This window comes from Stylophora pistillata, chromosome 2, assembly GCF_964205215.1.
Source record: "Stylophora pistillata chromosome 2, jaStyPist1.2, whole genome shotgun sequence".
Lineage (NCBI taxonomy): Eukaryota > Metazoa > Cnidaria > Anthozoa > Scleractinia > Pocilloporidae > Stylophora > Stylophora pistillata.
This window is the reverse complement of record NC_142520.1, coordinates 10,964,993-10,984,175: the sequence shown is the minus strand read 5'-3', so window position 1 is coordinate 10,984,175 and position 19,183 is coordinate 10,964,993. Positions and strand designations below refer to the sequence as shown.

Below are 19,183 nucleotides of genomic sequence, written 5' to 3'. Positions count from 1 at the left end.
GGATTCACCGATGCGAAAACGCACAGAAAATGTCGGAATTTCCGTACGCAAAACGCGGGTAAACGTTAGTAAATTGCCACGTTTTCCGTTAATTTAACTTTTGTTTTCCGTATGGTGAACGCTAGTTTAGTTGCCGTGTCGATTGTGTTATGAAATATTTAGTAAGTTAGTGAGTTCCGCCGGTATGATTTAGTTATTCGTTTATATTTAGAATGTAGTTACAATCTGAATGAATTCAAATTCCCAAGTTATTTACTAGTGATGACTCTGATTTCCACCACAAGTGAGAGTCAATGTGCCCGACTTTTTCGATAAATATGGTTATCCTGATTCTGCTGTTCAAGCGGGTTACCACCGCGCCAAACTTATCGATCGACATTCAGCGCTACAAACGTCACAAAAGGAAGATTCCGACCGCATTCCATTCACTCTCACGTTTCACCCTCACAACTACTCAGTTTAATCATAGTGTAGAGGGGTACTGGTTAGGAAAGCCGGCGAACTTCTAAATGTGAGCCTATTGTTCGTGTTTCTATGTTGAAAGTACCGTCACGTGACCGTGACCCTGCACACGACACTAAACAAACATGGCGTCGGTAGGGACTTCTAGTACTGATTTTCTGTTTGGAGACGATCTTGATGCTATATTGAAGCTTTACACGAAGATGAATACTTCGAGGACTATTTAGAAGCTGTTTTTGAGGAGGCGAGTGTATAAATATGCGCTTATTTCGCGGAATTATTATGATTTGTAGGCGATTCTTCACGCAAGCTTATATTCTTATACGCAAGCTAACGTTTTACTCAAAGAGTTTTATTAATTGCTTTTGCTTTTTCTGTCCTAATATTGTCAGTGATAGTTGATAATGTAATTTTCAAAGCAAGAAAGCTTTTATAGCAATGCTGAGGTATGTATCTGTTGTTCCCTTGTGGGTTCAAAAGGAAGGAGTTACATGTCAGTTTTGCACGAAGATTTGTAAAAGCAAGCAAGGCTTAAGTAGACACATAGCTGCGAAACACAAAGAACAGGACCAAGCTATTAAGACGAAAAAGAATAAGGAGACAGCGTTAAAATATGACGTGTTTTCCCAGCTTGTGAGACACACGACACAGAATATCGTACAACGTGAAGTTTTCCACAAGTCCTTGAAAGACGAAGTCAAAGATTATTGTCTTGAATTTGAAAAAACTACTTCGGAATTTAGAACAGTCCAAAACCTATATGATTCCTTTATTTCCAAAGGAAATTCTGAAGCTTTATATGCCAAGTTTTATGGGGAAATTGTGCTCAACTCTTTGAAATACTTCAAAGGACCTCCCCAGAGAGCAGGAACACTCTTCGCCACTAAGCTAGCAGACACTCTTCCGGGCCATGCCAAAGAAGAATTGAAAAAGAATTCTGCTAAAGATGTTGTCACAACTGTTTCCTTGTCTGAGAATGAACTAGCTGCCATGCAATATTTAGGAGGATATGTTTTGCAAAGCTTGCATAAAAAACATAGAACTTCAAAGCACAAAACAACAAACGAAAGTCAGCAAGCCATTTCAATTCTTACTGCCTGTAGACTACAGGACAGGGAAGAGAAATCACAAGTATTGATTAACTGCTTGAGTCGAGGCGGATTGTGGAGTCCTACAGCTCAAGCAGAAGCCATATTCAAGAGAACTGAATTCCATTTCAGAGAAGGTACAAGAGAGGCTACACAATTAATTGACTATGAACATGTTGTAATGATTTCAGTTAAAGATCTTCAAGTAACAGCTTCTTATAATGTCATTTTATCTGATGCTGAACTTCAAATTTCTAATTCTGTAAGCAAGGACATTTTACACTGCATAATTAGCTTATATGTCAAGGTACGCTCGTTTTCATATGCCAAAGATGTTGTTCAAAGGTTTAAAATCAGGCAAAAGCAAGGTAAAGCTAAAGCATTAAGAAAGGAACTTGAGCGATCAAGTCAAGAAGACAGGCAGAATTAGTGTAATCATAGGAATAGAATGTAAGCATTAAGCCTATGAAAGACATATCGAACTAATACATATTAGTGCTGACTTCATTGTTTTCTTTTGTCTTTTTTTTCAATTTTACAGGGTAATAATTGTTGTTTCACAGGTTAAATACTTTCACTCTAGTAATTGCAAATTCTAGTTTTCCAAATAATTTAACAGTTCGAAATACAGTTTAATTTCATAGTTCTTTCTACAAACAAACTCTTATACAACATGTTCCAGTTTTGATGTTTACAATTTTTAACTTTAAGTCTTACAGCTACAGCTGTAACACTATATCTCGTATATTGACTAGTATTTTTAAGAATCTATGGTTATGTTTTTTTAACATGCAAAATAATGTTATTTTCACAAGTGTAACACGCTGGAGCATATTTCATATGTTTTTTTTGTCCCCCTCTACTAACTATGGTTAAATCCATCATTCTTAAAAACTTTAAATTACTTCAAAACGATCCAGAGACAAGCACTATCTTTTCGCAGCCTCCGCTCATTTCATTCAAACGCGACAAAAACATAGGCAATTTTTTGGTCAGAAGTTCTTTTCAGACTAATGACCAACCAGGCACTTTTAAATGCACTCGTGCATGATGCAAAACGTGTCCTCTCACTCACTAGTCTCCTTCGAAGCCGTTGTTTGGGCTCGTCACGCAACGCTCCCTCCCCCACCAACCGGCTACTTAAACCCGAACCACATTCCTCTCCCTTTGTTTAGATTTCACGGTGACTGCACGTGAAAATAACACGTCATCTTTGGTTTCACGATAAAACCAATCAAATTTCAATGACGTAAGTACCCCGCGTAAATTCTTCGGCGCTTTCTAGAGTTGCTAGTCATCTCAAAAATTTCCCATGGATGTAACTACGAAGAAATTGCTAGAAAGTAGTTCAAGATGCTTCATTTGTTCCTCGATTTCACTCACAAAGGATAGACTTTACATCTTCAGTAAAAGTTAATTTGACAAGAGAAAAACCCAGGGCAAAGAGACTGCTGCAAACGGACGAGGACAATAATGTCGATGAACAAGAGCTCTTCGACAGGATTGTGAACACGATAACGCCTTTATAAATTAAGCTTACGTCTATCACATCTGCTTTGGAAATACCCTTGAGAAAGTGAGAAAACATTCCTATTGTTAACCCCTCGACTTAATTGCAAAAGGAAAATATATAAACTTAAATAACATAAGGCGAAGCTAAAATGGCACGTTAAGAGAAGTAAGGAATTGGTTCTTGACTTACCACTGTCTTATAACATGTGCTTCATCGATAGCCACAGCACATAACCTCGCACGGTATACATCATTTCCTAGCATCGATCGCCAACGATCATTCTTGAGCGACGCTTCTGGTGAGCCGAAAAGTAACGAATATTTTCCATACTCAATACTAGGGCGGTCAATCTCTGCTTGGGAACTAACTTTTACCGCGCTGACTCCATTACTTTGCAGGTAACTGACCTGATCCTCCATAAGACTTACGAGCAGAGAAACAATAACAACGATATGCCCAGCATGATTGTTGATGTGATCGCACACCTCTTTTTTTTTTTTTTTTTTTGCAAAAGAATTTTCTCAATACCAGCTTCTGGGGATCATTTAAACTAGGAATTTGGAATTTGGAAGCGGTCGAAACAAAAGCTTCATTGAGAGTTGCCATTTTCTTTGCTCAATGAGCCGCTGATAGAATACAAGTTTTGATTGGACGAGTAGTCTTGGCGGGACTTATTCAGAATTATAGGTGCGAAAACGTGATTGCCTAAAACCAGGGAAAGGAATGTGGCTCGGGTTTAAGCAGCCGGTTGGTTATGGTTGGCGAAATGGTGCAAAATTCAGGAACGTTGTATACATTCACATTCACCAACATATTGATTCACATTCACGATTTATATTTTCATTCACCAACAAAAATCGTCCACATTCAAGATCGCTAAATACATGCACATTAAATTCATTCACATTCAGTGTTACTGCCAAAAGGCGTGTCCTTTCGTGGCCGCTTACAGCAATGATTTCAAACGTTCGATAGAGGAAGAGGTTTGAACTGATAAAGAACTAACAAAAATATAAATTTACAAAATGCAGAAATATAAAACTGAAAGGCGGCTAAAGCGAACGCGATGAACATAATAACTAGGAACTTACATTGTATCGACGCTGTAGGCCGCGAAAAAAGGGCAACTAAACCAGATGTTCTCACGGTGAAATCAACGATGAAACTAAAAAGCTAGAATAGATCGATTTCGTGTGACGTCACATATTATTGTGCCCGCCATGTTTGTGCACCTCCGAGGACTTGTAAATCTATTCCGAAGCTATAATATTAGTAGTTTTTCACACGATTATCATGGATTCCGGCGAAAATACAACAGATAAAAGTCAATTCCCGGACCAAGAACAGTCTACACCGTTGTCTGACTACGCAAAGAAGCTTGATGAGGCAATAAAACAGCGTTATTTAGAGAAAATCGAGTGTATTGGTATCGATCCAATATTGATACAGGGGAAGAACTTCGACCCTGATTGTCTACCTCCCATCGAATCTGCAGACATATTGACGTATTTGGTTCTCGAAACAAGTTACTATACGAAGGATCAATTTACAAATTTCCGAAGTCTAGAAGCTTTTAACCAGCTGGTTAGCGGTTTTGTCACTAGTGTCCAAGGTCACAAGATCTCGGAGAAATTTGTTGTCGTTCCGAAAGTTCGTCATTCACCGCGAATGAATGACACATTGATAACTGTGTGGATTATCGAACAACAACAAACATATGAAACATATGAGTGAACTGCGGTTATGAGACGTATATAAGAACGATCCTTCGCAGTAAAGCACTATTTGAGCAATAGTGGAAATCAGACCTGAAAAAAATTTCAGGCCTGTACGGGATTCGAACCACTGACCTCTGCGATACTAGTGCAGCGCTCTACCAATTGAGCTAACAAGCCAACTGGGAGCAGGCCTTCAAATTAATTCGATATAAACCCGTAGATGATAAATCGAACAACAACAAACATATGAAACAGGCCTGAAATTTTTTTTTTTTTTTTTCAGGTCTGATTTCCACTATTGCTCAAATAGTGCTTTACTGCGAAGGATCGTTCTTATATATGTGTGGATTATCTCTGAAGAAAGTGGAGTCATTATTAGAGCCCATTGCTTGGGTTGCAAAGCTGGTCTTGCTGAATCGTGTTTTCATATTGCTTGTGTTTTGTATTACCTTGAGTCTTGGACAAAGATCTACGGAAAACTTGCTTGCACACAAATGAAATGCCAATGGATCTTCCCCCTTTTGTTAAAGATGTTTAATATGCAAGGGTGAGAGATATAAATCTCAAATCTGCTAAGAAACTTAAGCCAGAACTTGATGAAAATATTGAGAATCTCATGAATGATGATTGTGAACAATTTTATGAAGAAAAGAAGAAATCCAAAATCAAAGATAAATCAGTTCCAGTACCAGCTCAGGGAGATATGGACACTCTTTTTAGTGAGTTGAGTGAATGCAAAATAAAGCCTGTTGTACTAAGTCTTGTTCAACCTTATGCTGAATGCTACGTCAAGTCAAGTCGGCACATCACTACTGTTACAGAATTTTTTGACAAAAAATACTTAGAGCTATCATATCCAGAATTACTTAAAGTCTGCATGTCCATAAAGCTTGACATTACTAAAGAGAACATTGATCAAGTTGAGAGAGACACAATTAAACAAGCAAAGGGTATAAGTTTCTTCAAACACCGAGCAGGCAGGATAGGTGCCTCACAAAGTAAATCAGCTTGTCACACAAACCCTGCCCTACCTTCTCAATCATTGATAAAAAGGATTAGTTATCCAGAACTAGCTAAATTTTTAACAGAAGCTACAGAACATGGCTGTAGACATGAAGCTTTCGCCATTCGCACTTATGAGGAGTTGATGAAGACCAATCATGTCAATTTCAAAGTGGACGAGTGTGGCCTTGTAATTTATGAAGATATGCCTCGGCTTCATGCAACTCCCGATTTCTTCTGCGAATGTGATTGCTGTGGTGAGGGTATAGGTGAGGTTAAGTGTCCCTTATGTCTAGAGAATTGCGACTTTGAAAGCTATGTAAAGAAAAGCAATACCTGTCTTACAAAGGACAGTCAGGGCCGCTACACTTTACCTCATGATCACCCATATTATTATCAAGTACAGCAACAACTGTTTACTACCAAGCCCCTTTTTGTGTTTTTGTTGCTTGTGCCGTTGGATTAGATCAAGTTATGCTTGTGCCTCAGCGCATTCTACCTGATAACCCTCACTGGGATTCTGTGGTGCCTAAACTGGAGAACTTTTGGAGGGTGTGTATACTCCCTGAAATATTGGGTAGATGGTCAACCAGAAGGTGTGATGCACTCCCAGTCGTTAAGACCTCATCAAAATGTAAAGTCTGCTACTGTAGATCTGTAAAGAGTGAAGGAACTGTGAAGTGCTGCAATGCCAATTGTCCTGTCAAGGAATTCCATCTTTCCTGTCTAGGGATTGAAAGTGTACCTAAAACATGATACTGTCCAAACTGCAGGGTATTACCTAAATTTAAACCAGCTCAATGACAGAAAGACACTGTAAACAGGGCAATGAAGCTTAACTCCATTTGTAGTTGTCAAACTAAAGCTACTGCATTTAACAAAATTTTAGAATGCAAGAGTGGTGCCTGTGAAAGTGGAACATTTTTTCACCTAGCCTGCCTTAATTATGAACGCATGCCTAGCAACAGCATATCATGAGTATGTAGTTCTTGTGTAATTACCCAAAAGTTGCTTCTCAACAAATCAACTAATTCATCCAAGTCTTCTACAAGTGTCGGTCAGTCAAACCCCACTCCTCAGCCCACCAATGTTAGTCAGTCCAACCCCACTCCTCAGCCCACCAGTGTTAGTCAGTCGATCCCCACTCCTCAGCCCACCAGTGTTAGGCAGTCAATCCCCACTCCTCAGCCCACCAGTTTTAGTCAGTCAAACCCCACTCCTCAGACCACCAGTGCTAGTCAGGAGGAAATTTAAAGGGAATGCGCAACGTCAATGTACAACAGCAACAAAATGGAAGCGACTGCGGAGTATTATCCATTGCATTTGCAACTTGTCTTGTGTATGGACAAAACCCATTAACTGTCACCTTCAACATTTCTAAAATGAGATCACATTTAATAAGATGTCTCCAGTCTGGCATTATGGACTTGTTTCCTACCATTTGAATTACTTGGGCATGAAAAATCTGTTTGTAAATGTATTGTTATGAAATTTGCATTTTAGAGTGCTTACAGCTATATCCATGAAATAAAATCTAAACAGTTACTACTTAATTGAGTGGTTTTCATTTGACCATGAAATAGTTACTAGGCTACTAGACACTAATAGACCCTGAGCCAATAAAAACACATTGTTTTCTTTTGTTTGAATATGACTTTTAGACACCAATAAACACTGACTATTAGCAATTGTTTCACAGTCATATGAAAGTCACACTAGTTCTTATTTAGGCACGACTTACATAGATAATCATTCAACCAGAACAGTTAAATAAAAGGCAAATACAAATTGTGAGAAACTGGTTGTTACATAGATATTTTAAATGAATTTTGGTATCCAAATATTAATAGATAATTATCAAAACTTATGTGTCTTTGCTGTGTCAATAAAATGCGTCAGTCGATTGGAACTTCCCCAGGAAAATTTTGACAATTTTAACTTCCCCTGGGGATTAATGGGATTAATGCTACATTAGCTCCTCAGCCAACAGTTTTTAGATTTACCTGCACACCCTAATTGTAGGTGGGTGGTTGAGGGTGTTTTCAATTCACTGATGCATAAGATGCAGTAATCAATCAAATGGTACAATGCCTGGGCTCAAATTTGTTAGAGCAGAAGTGACGGTAATAATTCTGTCTATCATTGGCTTTGCATTCTCTTCATTTCTTTTATCACATGCCAAGAACTCTATTGGAAGAATGCTTGAGAGGATAGTGTACTTTCGCCGAAGGAGTCCAATTACACGTTCAACATGAATTCGCACGTTTGCTATGCCCCTTGTTTTTTCGACGTTTATTTGATCTAGCTGATCCCTACCTTTAGTAAAAGCAGGGATCACTAGCTCTGCTCTCTGCATTAAAACACTTTCATGGATAGTGAACCCACGATCTGCCATAACTAAATATCCTGGTACAAGTTTATTTAGTATACCACAGTTATCTGTGAGATGTTTATCAGAGGTTCTCCCTCCCCAAGCTTGAGAGACAGAGGATATGCTTCCTTGAGGAGGGATCTCAATAAGAATTTTAGCAGTACTGTGACTTTTGTAAGATGAATAAGTTTGTGCTCGAGCATAGAGGTTTGATGGTTGGTAAACACCTCAAAACAATCTATGATTACAGTAACTTTGTTTCCAAAAGAAAATTGAAAACATTGCGGCATTGTTCTCCAAAGGTCAGCACGATTAGGCCAAACAATTAACGGTGCCAATCTACAATCCATAACAATCATCCACGCTAGAAAAAATTCTAGAAACGGTCGAACGTGACACACCAAAACGATAGGCCAAATCTTGCATGGGAGCATTCAGTTTTAACGTCATAAGTGTTAAAATGAATTCTTGAAACTTTGAAAGAGTCATTGACTTGCGATTAACATGAGGTGAAACATGTCGGAACACAGTCATTAAGACATCAAATCCTGATATTCCTGTATAGAAAGCAACTTTCTCGTCATCCCCGGCAGACCAGTTCTCTTCGAAGGGTTTCTCAGCAGTTACAAACAGATAGTCAAACTCTTCTGCCTGAGTCGCAACTCCTGTCTCCACATCAGTATCAAAAATGTTCTCGATACCAATATCTTCCACTTGTATCCCCGGTTCATTGATTTTTTGCTTCTTAGCTGCCACTTCTTGCCGGAGTTGCTCTCGTAGTTTGTCTTGAGCTTCGACTCTTAGTTTCTCTCGAAGTCGTCGTCTTTCGTCTCGCTTTGCAGAGGACTGTAACTTTTCATCTAGCTTTTTTCCAGAGAGTTTTTTTGCCATTTCCTAAGCATAACGATGGCACCCAGTTTACATTAAACTTATCCCACCTTTCCGCTGCTTTACCCGAAACAAAATGTTTCCCGCAGACGCGACCATGTTTTTTTTTATGTGACTCTGTCAAGTCGTCTTCACTTATCGCCGAGTCCATCGTTCTCTTTTCAATTCTGACAATTTTCTTGCTTCTTCCCCTTCGTTAGCTATTAATTCAGGAATTTTTGAAAACTGAGCACCTTCATCTCTTCCACTTTTCGTTCCGCAGCCAAAAATCAAGCATAAAACAATCTTACTTCGAACTGTTTACGTTCTGCGAGGTGCACAAACATGGGGGCGCATAAAAATAACGTCACGTGACTGAAACCTACCTATATTACAACATGTAAATTATAGCGAACGCGGGAAAGAAAAACAAAACGTATTCCTGAGGGAATGCTAATAAACTGAAATAGGATGCAAAGAATGCTAAATTCTACATTCAGAAACACTCCATTCAACATTGTTATTTTCATTCAACGATGTCAATTTCATTCATCAGTTTTCATATTCATTCAGTAACTTCTGAGCAGCAACAGTTGCGCATTACGTCAATAGGCGCCGTCTTTTGGCGGCAAATGTACTGAAAAACATTATGGCGAGCGGGTCGAACAAGGATATCGAAGAGACCATAAGAAGATGCATTCGTGACGAAATGCGTAATTTTCGAGATGGACGAAGCGGGATACAGAGTCCACTTAGTCGAACAAGATCACTGATTCGAACAGCAACATATTCTACCGCAAGGGAGATGGAAGGTTACTCAACGCTTCGGGCTGAGAACTCAGCTAGCCGGCGTCCATCAAAAAGGGAAGTGCCTAGTTCATCTGTACCAGGGCATCCTTATCGTCCGAGAAAAAAAGGGAACAACAAGTAATCCTACTGCAATTCCAAAAAGTGTTTATTTGATTGAAGCGAAATCGCTTGAAGAAAGGGACGAGCAAGATTGTGACAGCGACCACACTGAAGTTAATTTCCGTGAGAGCAAGGTTGTTTTGAGGGGAGAGTTCGATTTCATCCCTCGCCACACCGAAGACCAGATAAGAAATGAACTTGTTGGTGTTTTCAAGACTAAATACCCCTTCATTGGAGAGTCAGACTTTGATTTCATAAAAAGGACAAAACCACATTTCTTCAGCAGAGCAAACTGTAAATTAAAAATATTGGTCGGAGCGTCACGTAACATTGCATGATTTTCGAAACGTGACATGCAGTTGCTGCATTAAACTTTAGACATCACATGGCCTTGTATTAATTTATGAGGGCTCCATTCACAAGCATTGTAATATTCAACTTAAGAAGAAATTAATAAGAAGTTCTTTAGATTTTATTTCAGTTTAAAAAATATTTCGCCAAAAAGAAAAAAAAAAACGAGAGAAAATGAATAAATGCATGAGTCGGAGCCATTCCTACCAGCGGTGAAATACAGGAATGGCTCCATTCTCTAGTCGTCCACCTGAACTGAGCCTGAACTGACTAAATGAGTTTAGTCAGGGGAACGAGTCAGCGGATGACTTAGTCCTCTCCGGAATATCGCTGTACTAGAAAGGTCTCCTCTTCGTTATGTAAGTAACCATCTCTTGTTTGAAACATCGGAGTTTTCAGTCGCATTAATATTTCACTGTTCCGCTTGGAGACACACGGTTAAACAATACTCACGTGCAAGGAGTTAAGATGCAACTTATCAACTTTTGCAAACTTTTACTATTTTTATCATCCAATTACAGGTCGGAGTCATTCCTGTATTTAGTCGCTAGTCTCCGCCCTTTCGTCTGCCATCTTCATCAATCGAAATACCGTGGGCTCGGGGCGCCATGCTAATCGTGTGACGTATGCGCAACTGTTGCTGCGCAGAAGTTGCTAAATGAATAAGAAAACTTTTGAATGAGATTGACATCGCTGAATGAAAATAACATTGTTGAATAGAGTGTTCCTGAATGTGAATGAATTTTAATGTGCATGTATTTAGCGATCTTGAATGTGGACGATTTTTGTTCGTGAATAAAAATATAAATCGTGAATGTGAATCAATATGTCGGTGAATGTGAATGTATACAACGTTCCTGAATTTTGCACCATTTCGCCACCCATAGTTGGTGGAGGAGGGAGCGTTGCGTGACGAGCCCAGACAACGGCTGCGAAGGAGACTATTCATTCACAACACTGAAAAAATACCAAACGATCCATTAAGATCACCGATCACTTCACGTGCACCTCCGCCAATGTAATCTTTTGCATAACTTGCACTTATTGCAAAAAGATTTACATCGGCGAAACGGGTAGAATACTAGGTGACCGATTCCGAGAACACCTACGCGACGTGGAGTGGAATGACAAGGAAACATCGAAACCAGTCGCGAGAAATTTTAATTTACCTAACCATTCTAAGCAACACATGGCAATCTACGGTCTTTCCTTACACTTAGGTAGCACGGAAAGCCGGAAAACTCTTGAACAAAAGCTCATCTTTCAAACCGGCAGTCTAAATCCCACAGGTATCAACGAACGCTTTTCATTCCAATAATTTATTCGTGTTTTTCTCGTTGCCATGTTCCCACCAATCACGTAACTCCAATTTTCTGCCTTTAAAAGCACACTTAACCCACAATTCCTCTATTCGCTCCGACGAAGGGCTAACGCTCGAAACGTCAGCTTTTATAATCGTAACGGTGGCCAATCCACCATTTCAACTTTGTTGACATATTCAAATTAAATATTTACTACATAACCGTAAAAAGGTTTGTTCGCTATGCCGTGAAACTCAGGGCCCTTATAATCCTTTCTTTATGGGATCAAAATAAATTTTCAGTTCAAATGTAAGTTGCCGTCTCCCGTATAGGAAGACTAGTCTGGTTTTGCAAATTCGACATGCCTCGTTTTCCAAATTTCTGTTGATTTCAACTATTGTTACCGCTTTATTTGGTGTATCACAGCACCGTTCCATACGCGATCGCTACACATTTTGTTTTGCTACATGACACGCCAGTCAGTTTTAGAGAAAAGATTCCATATCTTCCCATTTGATTGTTCCTTCAAGAATGTGTGACATGTTGGGGATGTCACGCAGTGGACATGGGACGGTTTGTGAGAAATCATGGGTTTCGGGCAGGCGGTTTTTCTGGTTTTCTCCCCTTCTCCCTTCCGCAAGCTTTGTCACTGGTACCGAATCTCTACCCGTCCAATATGGCGACCGAATATTCGCCGTGCTGAATCTAGCACTTGAAAACACAAACTATCGCCGACAAGCAAGCTAATGGCTGTCAGAATAATTGCTCTGTACTGGATTAGGTAAATCTCTCTGCCATCCCTTCGAGAAGATTTTTCTCCTGTAATTCTAGATCCTTGTGATTTTTCTTTTTCATTCTTTCTAGAATCATGCAAACGATCATTGATCCGCTGTGAAACGTATGCGCATACACTCGGGTCTCTCTTACATTTTACATGGAATAACTGTAATATTGACCGCCAACAAACGATGCAGATGCTATACAAGCACTATGGAAACACTCACAGTAATTTTCTCATTACTCGATCACTGCCTATATCCAGTGGAGCCATGAGAAGATCTCGAACTTAATCAAAGGACTCCCTATGTTTGATGTGTAGACGTTTCAACTTAAACTAGATTAACAGATATGAATAATAAGAATAAGACATATTGTTATTTAAAGCAACTTTGAAAATACCTATGGAAAATTTGTATTTCAATTATCAATATGAATCAGTTTGGACTTAATGGCGACATTTTTTTTCTAAAAAAAAAAAATTAAAGACGAACTTTAGTTATAAGGCGTTCTGAACAACAGCTCTCGATTAGGCCTGTAGGCTCTTCGAAGTTCCACTTTTCGCGAGTAGCACTTGTTTCTTTTAATAATAAAAAAAACTGTTTGCGGCGGTCAAATTATAAGTTTCGTGTTATGTCTTTCGCAAGATTGATTCATCAACGATTTGCTGATCAAAAGTTTGTCGGTTGCAAACTAGGGAGAAATAAAGCTTCAGACGTAGAAGATTTACATGGAAAAACTTGAGCAATGCTTAAGGGTTCAAACTTGCACGTTGAAAGATGTATCATTTGGCAAAAAGTACACTAGATTATAGGATCTTAACAAGTAGCCTATTCTTTCGAAAATTGTCTTCATAGAGACCTAAGGCTCCCATATTTACTGTTGCTGGGCAACCTGACGGATAAGGTAACAAGCACTAGCAAAATTTAACGACATTGCGACGGTGTGGGCCAACTGAATAAGACAAAAACAAAAAATTATTAGGCAGGTTTTAAACGCAGATAAGTGGAGGCATAGAATCTGCTAATCTGATAGGATGACCATGAGTTCAAAAGCGATGTTTACCATTGTCACGCGTACGTAGTTGCATAAAACAACCTTCCACGTAGAGTCTTATAATTCAATAATTGTTGATGCACAATAAAGCGAAAGGAATATCTATAGCGGTTTCAAAGGCCTTTTTAAAACTATTCATTTCATATTCAAAAGTTTTATTTTGAACAAGTTGAGTTTTTTTTTTTGGTAGATATTGTCGTCTAAACCAGTTTTTTCAAGAAAAGATGCGGAAAATTCCGGTTTATGAATTGTCATACGCAGTCGTTGGGTTGGGGCATTTGACAGTGCACTCCATATATCGTTTGGGCAATGTACGACTTCTCGTCGAGAGAAAGTTTTTCCTTTTTTCTTTCCTCGTGAAAATTGTTTAGGGCAATATTCAACATTCATAGTTTGGTTGTTCTCCAATCCTCCTTTTTTTGTGTCGCCACAAGCTAGAACTGATTTCTGGGCAGACCGCCAGTGTGGACAGCGATCGAAAGTGTCGAGCGCGCTCACGAAATTCTCTCTTGCTACAAGTTAAAAGATGTACTTAGTCATTTCACAAACAAAATATGGAAACTTCACTTGGAATCAGAGGAGAACCTTCTCTTGGACTTTAATTTGCATATCAAAAACTCACTAAATTGGAGAAAAGAATACTTGAACTGCAGGTGCAATCGGGCTGAAAAAAACTCTCAGCGAGAGCGACACTTAACAAAAGAATACGCCCCATTGAGGCTATGATCTCTAAACTTTTGTTCTGAAATTTCTCAGGAAATTTGGTCAGAATGCCACAGAGACATCAATTTGAATATTTAGGCTCTTTTATGCGCTTGCATTTTCACAGTTTAACTACAAATTTCTTTTCTCATTTGATGCTGCTTATAATCAGGCTATGATCTCTAAAATTTTGGTCTGAAATTTCTCAGGAATTTGGTCAGAATGCCACAGAGACATCAATTCAAATATTTAGGCTTTTTTATGCGCTTGCATTTTCACAGTTTCACTAAAAATTTCTTTACTCATTTGATGCTGCTTATAATTACTAAAACAGATACACGACGATTCCCTAAGGATACGTACATACATACACACATACATATGTTAATTGCCACTTCCCATGGGGGATTTTCAGGGCCAATTCCCACCCAGAAACCACCCCAGGGGAGGACAGCCATCACACAGTAATCTCGTGCATGGGAAATTAATGTCTCCTACCCCTAACCCTGCAGGAGATGGGACCTCCATTTATTCGTCCCTATCTGAGAAGACTAGAGTATCTAACCATTTTTTGCCGTTATAGAAAGGTAGCATATTCTTCTCACTGCACTTGTTTTAAGACCTTGAGTGTTGGTCCGAGTAGAGAATGAAAGGTGGAGATAACTGCCTGAGGAGAATACTAACCAAATTTACTGTTTCAGCACACATTAATTAATCTCACAGCGTCTCTGTGACGGGTGATGAAACATCGTTCATATATCACGACCACATGTGATTGGCTAACTCGTTTCTAGGGAGTGTAACCTTAATTGGTGGTACAGCTCAGTCAACAAACTGCTGTTAAGCTCTTCGGTTTGCTCAACAGCTCCAAAACATCAACAGGATTTCTTTTCAGCTGGTTTTTCGCGGGCATGGGAGTTTTTCTCCTCTTGTTCCCTATCTCTGTGGTTCTTTCCATCGGAAGATTTCAGTACTGCCCAGATGGTATGTTTTTAAGCTGGCATTTTTTGATAAAAAACCTATATTATTCTGCTCTTAATTGTTCAGCTAAGCAATATATAAAAAAAATAAATAAATAAATAAAAAAAATTAAGGAAATGCATATTTCCGAGGACTAAAAAATTCTCGTATATAGAGGCATAACTAACAAAATGGCTACTAAAACTCATCGTCCATTTTAATGTGCTGTTATCTTTTGTTCATTCAAAACTATTCTACATTCTTTTTCACGATTTGTGAAATGTGCTTGCAGAGTTTTCTATTTATAACCGAAAAACATCCGCAATTACCGAATTCTTTTCAGACACTCATATAAAGATCCACTAAGGTTTTATCAAAGTCATCTAAAAGTTATGAATATATTTTCACAAATTCCTTTATTTTAGTGCCTGCACGAACTGAAGGAAGAGCCTAAAGTTAGCCCTGCACTCAAGGAAATAAGAATTGCCTTCCTTCTTTTTACATTCTCCTGTAGAATAAGAAGCTCTCTTTGGGTAGATAATTATTCGCTGGTGTCATAGTTAGTTAACATCATTTGTTTTTAATTGAAGAAAATTTTCGTGGTAAAAATTTATACACCTCGAAAACATATTGCCGACAGGTGTTAAACATATACCAAAACGAGTGTTGTGTAATTTTTAGAACTCAGTGTTCGAGGCATATTATCTCCGTCATAGCAACCTTCCTGTGTTTTATGTATTACGCAATTTTTGGAAGCCTACTGAGTAAGTTTTTTGAAAGCTAATAACAACAGCGAGAAAGTTGTTGAAGTGCAGGCAGAGCAATTGTGTTTCCAATAATGCAAAAGGAATACTGGCTGCGAATGAGCGGGAACATCAAAACTTCTCACTTGACTGGTGGCTAAGAGATAGACGGCATGGATGTCTAACCATGAACATATTGAAATTAGTTGTATTTCAAAACTCTTTATTTGTGCATTTTCATAATTCAACCGATATTGATGCACAATGAAGCGCAGGGAAGATTTTAATCTTCAATAGCGGTTTCGGAGGGTTTTTCGGATATTAATTTACCATGGACACGTTTTATCTAAACCAAGTTGAATTGACATCGACAATGAGAAAAGCAAAACGGAACAAAAGCAAAATAGAGATCACAATGTAAGATTAAGAATTTGTTCGTGCTTGGCGCGTGCATATCTTAAAATGGATGTACCACAGCAGGAAGTTTGCGGAGCACGTGCGTAGCATAACAGTTAAATGAGGTGAGGCCAAGAGATATTCCAAGATCAATACTTTTTCCAAGGAAGTGCTAAAATTTTCTGCTTGGAAGCGAAAACCGAACGAATTTCCGGCATTCACAACACCTGCGTAATGCATTTAGCATTCTTGAATCATATTTTGCAAGAATTTACGACGAGTATGTGTAGCTTTGTGTTAAAAATTATAAGATGTTAAGACAAAATAATCAATTCAATAACGCTCAAATATTTCGCACTATTTTAAGGAAGAGTAAGAAAGCTCAGATTCCTTGCTACGGCCATAAATCGTCCCGCGTTTAGGAATAACATATTGTCAACTCCAAAGCTATTTTGGTCTATTCACAGAGCTAAAAAATCATTGTTTTTTTATGCAAATATCTACTTTTGTTGAGCTTCGAAAGATGTACAGTGTATCTCAATCGGAGAGAGAGAGCTCGGCTAAGCTAGACGGGAACTTACAAACTGAAGTGAACTGCACACGTCGTGTTATGCATATGTTGTAGTTCAGTTTTATCCTTGGTTCAAATTTTATTTCCCTTTGTTCTCGGTCATGTTAAAGTAGATAATGAGTTTGAAACAAAGTAAAATAACATTTGAACCAAGGATAAAACTGAACTACAACATATACACGGCCATGCCTACGTAGAGATGTTCATCAGGGTGGTCCATTAGAACTTAAGTAGGATTTGCACGCGCGCGTTATCATAGCAACTTTTAAGATAGGTAAGGAAAATGTGATTTGAAATATTGGGCACAGGTTGGGAGTTCATGATTGAAACTTCTTGCCTCTTTCATCATTGAACACTAATAGAAGTTATTGAGGTTTCTGGGCACGAATTATCTTCGGCTGTTGGGCTCGTCAAAGTTACACTGCAATTTTTGGTATCATTTTTATCAACTATGAAGCTAGTTGTTTCAGGTGTCCGGTAGAAAGTAGTTGCAAGGGAAAAAATGAGAGATACACTTTGTTTGATGTAAGCTGGGGTAACAGCGGTCAAAAGAAAAGAAAGAAAAAAACTTATCTGGCTCTTGGAGGTCACACGAACATTTTCTAGAGATTTTTTCGGCTCGATAAAAGTAAAGAATATAAATATAATTTGATCTTGACATCTTAATGAAATTATCGGAGCTATCAATATGAGTACCAAGCGCTTGGAAGGTGAGTTTAACAACAACTGAGACCTTTAGAATGCATGACCCACATCGCTATTTGACCTTTATTGATTTGAATTTCTAGATCAATGCCGTATATTAGCCTTTCCATCGAATCTGCTCTTCGTGGGAGAACGTGTCATTAACCACACCATAGCAAACATCAGTGTGATTGACAGAGATACATGTGAATATCGTTGCTACCTGGACTGTAACTGCGTCACTTCAGCATCATATTTGTGCCATTTGTGTAAAGATATCAAATCAAAAATACCTTTTTCATTAAATAGAGTATACCATGCCTTACTGGAATAGTTTTCGTTGAGTTTAACTGCAACTTTAGCGGACATGAGCTTAGTAAGCATATTTGAAACCTAAAATACTGAAACATTGAGTACAACATTAAATGGTGCAAAGTAAAACGGGCAAGATCTTACTCAAACGGCACCAAGAATTGTAATTTGTGTTTGTGGGAGAAGTATTTTATTTTGTGTAAGCCTGGAATGTCAACCTGAAACAACCGAATTGAGTTAGCATCGTCCTGTAGACACTCTAGGAAACTTCTGCTAAAAATGTCATCACGTAGCGCGCGCCACACGTTTTTTTTCAAAACTTCGAATGTAACCGTTTTTTTCGAATGACTTTGAACGTAACCGTTTTTCAGGCAGTTGCCTGATGATTCCTCCTGATGGAGCATGAAACTCTGAGTAGCAATTAAATGTCTTGGACCAAATAACCCAATTCGCTGCTGATAGTATTATCTACTGCTCTAGTCCAACTACTGAGCACTTTGATAGTTAATAAGGAGCATTCCAGCGTAATTATTGGTTATATATATATATATATATATATATATATATATATATATATATATATATTTATATATATATAATATATATATATATATAAATATATATATATATATATATATATATATATATATATATTATTGGTTAAAGTGTGACTTGATTTTCGTAGAACAGTGCTCAATACATAGAAGTAGGGCGAAGTATATATTGTGGGAGGAAAAAGACAAGTAAACTACAAGTTTACTTGTCTTTTTCTTGTCTTGATTGTCTTTTTTACTTGTCTTGATTTTTTTTTTTAAAATCCCCTGATGAGTGGGCGACCACGAAACAGGCTTGTAGGGATGAACTTGTAGTTTACTTGTCTTTTTCCTCCCACAATATATATATATATATATATATATATATATATATATATATATATATGTACATATATAACTGCAGACAGTGCACACTGTTTCGACCTATGTGGGTCTCATCAGTTTTTTTATGTTTAAGGTGGACGGCCGGGCCCCGATGAAGGGAGGTGCAATCCCGCCGACCTACATGTCTAATCCCAACCCATTGGCTTACGTGCAATGCCTTAGGGAAGGGGACCACCAAAAACGAGGGTCACCAGACGCCAAACTCGCTGGGGAATCGAACCCCACCTCACTTACAAATTAACACACACACACCCAGAAATTAAACACACCCACTCAAAACTTAACTAATTTTTTCTTTTAGTTTTTCTTTTTAAGCCTAAGTTAATTATATATTTTATTTTGGTTCTTTAGATTTTTTAAGTGACCGGTAAAGCCTAAAGGCAGTAGAAATTTCACGATGTTCAAAAACATATCTCGGATCAGAGTACCAAACGGTTATATCTTTACCAGCAGGAGCAGGCA

The 19,183-nt window shown here is 38.3% G+C and overlaps 3 pseudogenes; all 3 read left to right on the top strand.

The window, feature by feature from the left end:
- LOC148737092 (uncharacterized) overlaps positions 1 to 19,183 on the top strand; it is a 120,176-nt pseudogene that overhangs the window by 40,219 nt on the left and 60,774 nt on the right.
- On the top strand, positions 535 to 2,062 carry LOC148737095 (uncharacterized; annotated as a pseudogene).
- LOC148737094 (uncharacterized) lies at positions 4,092 to 7,233 on the top strand (annotated as a pseudogene).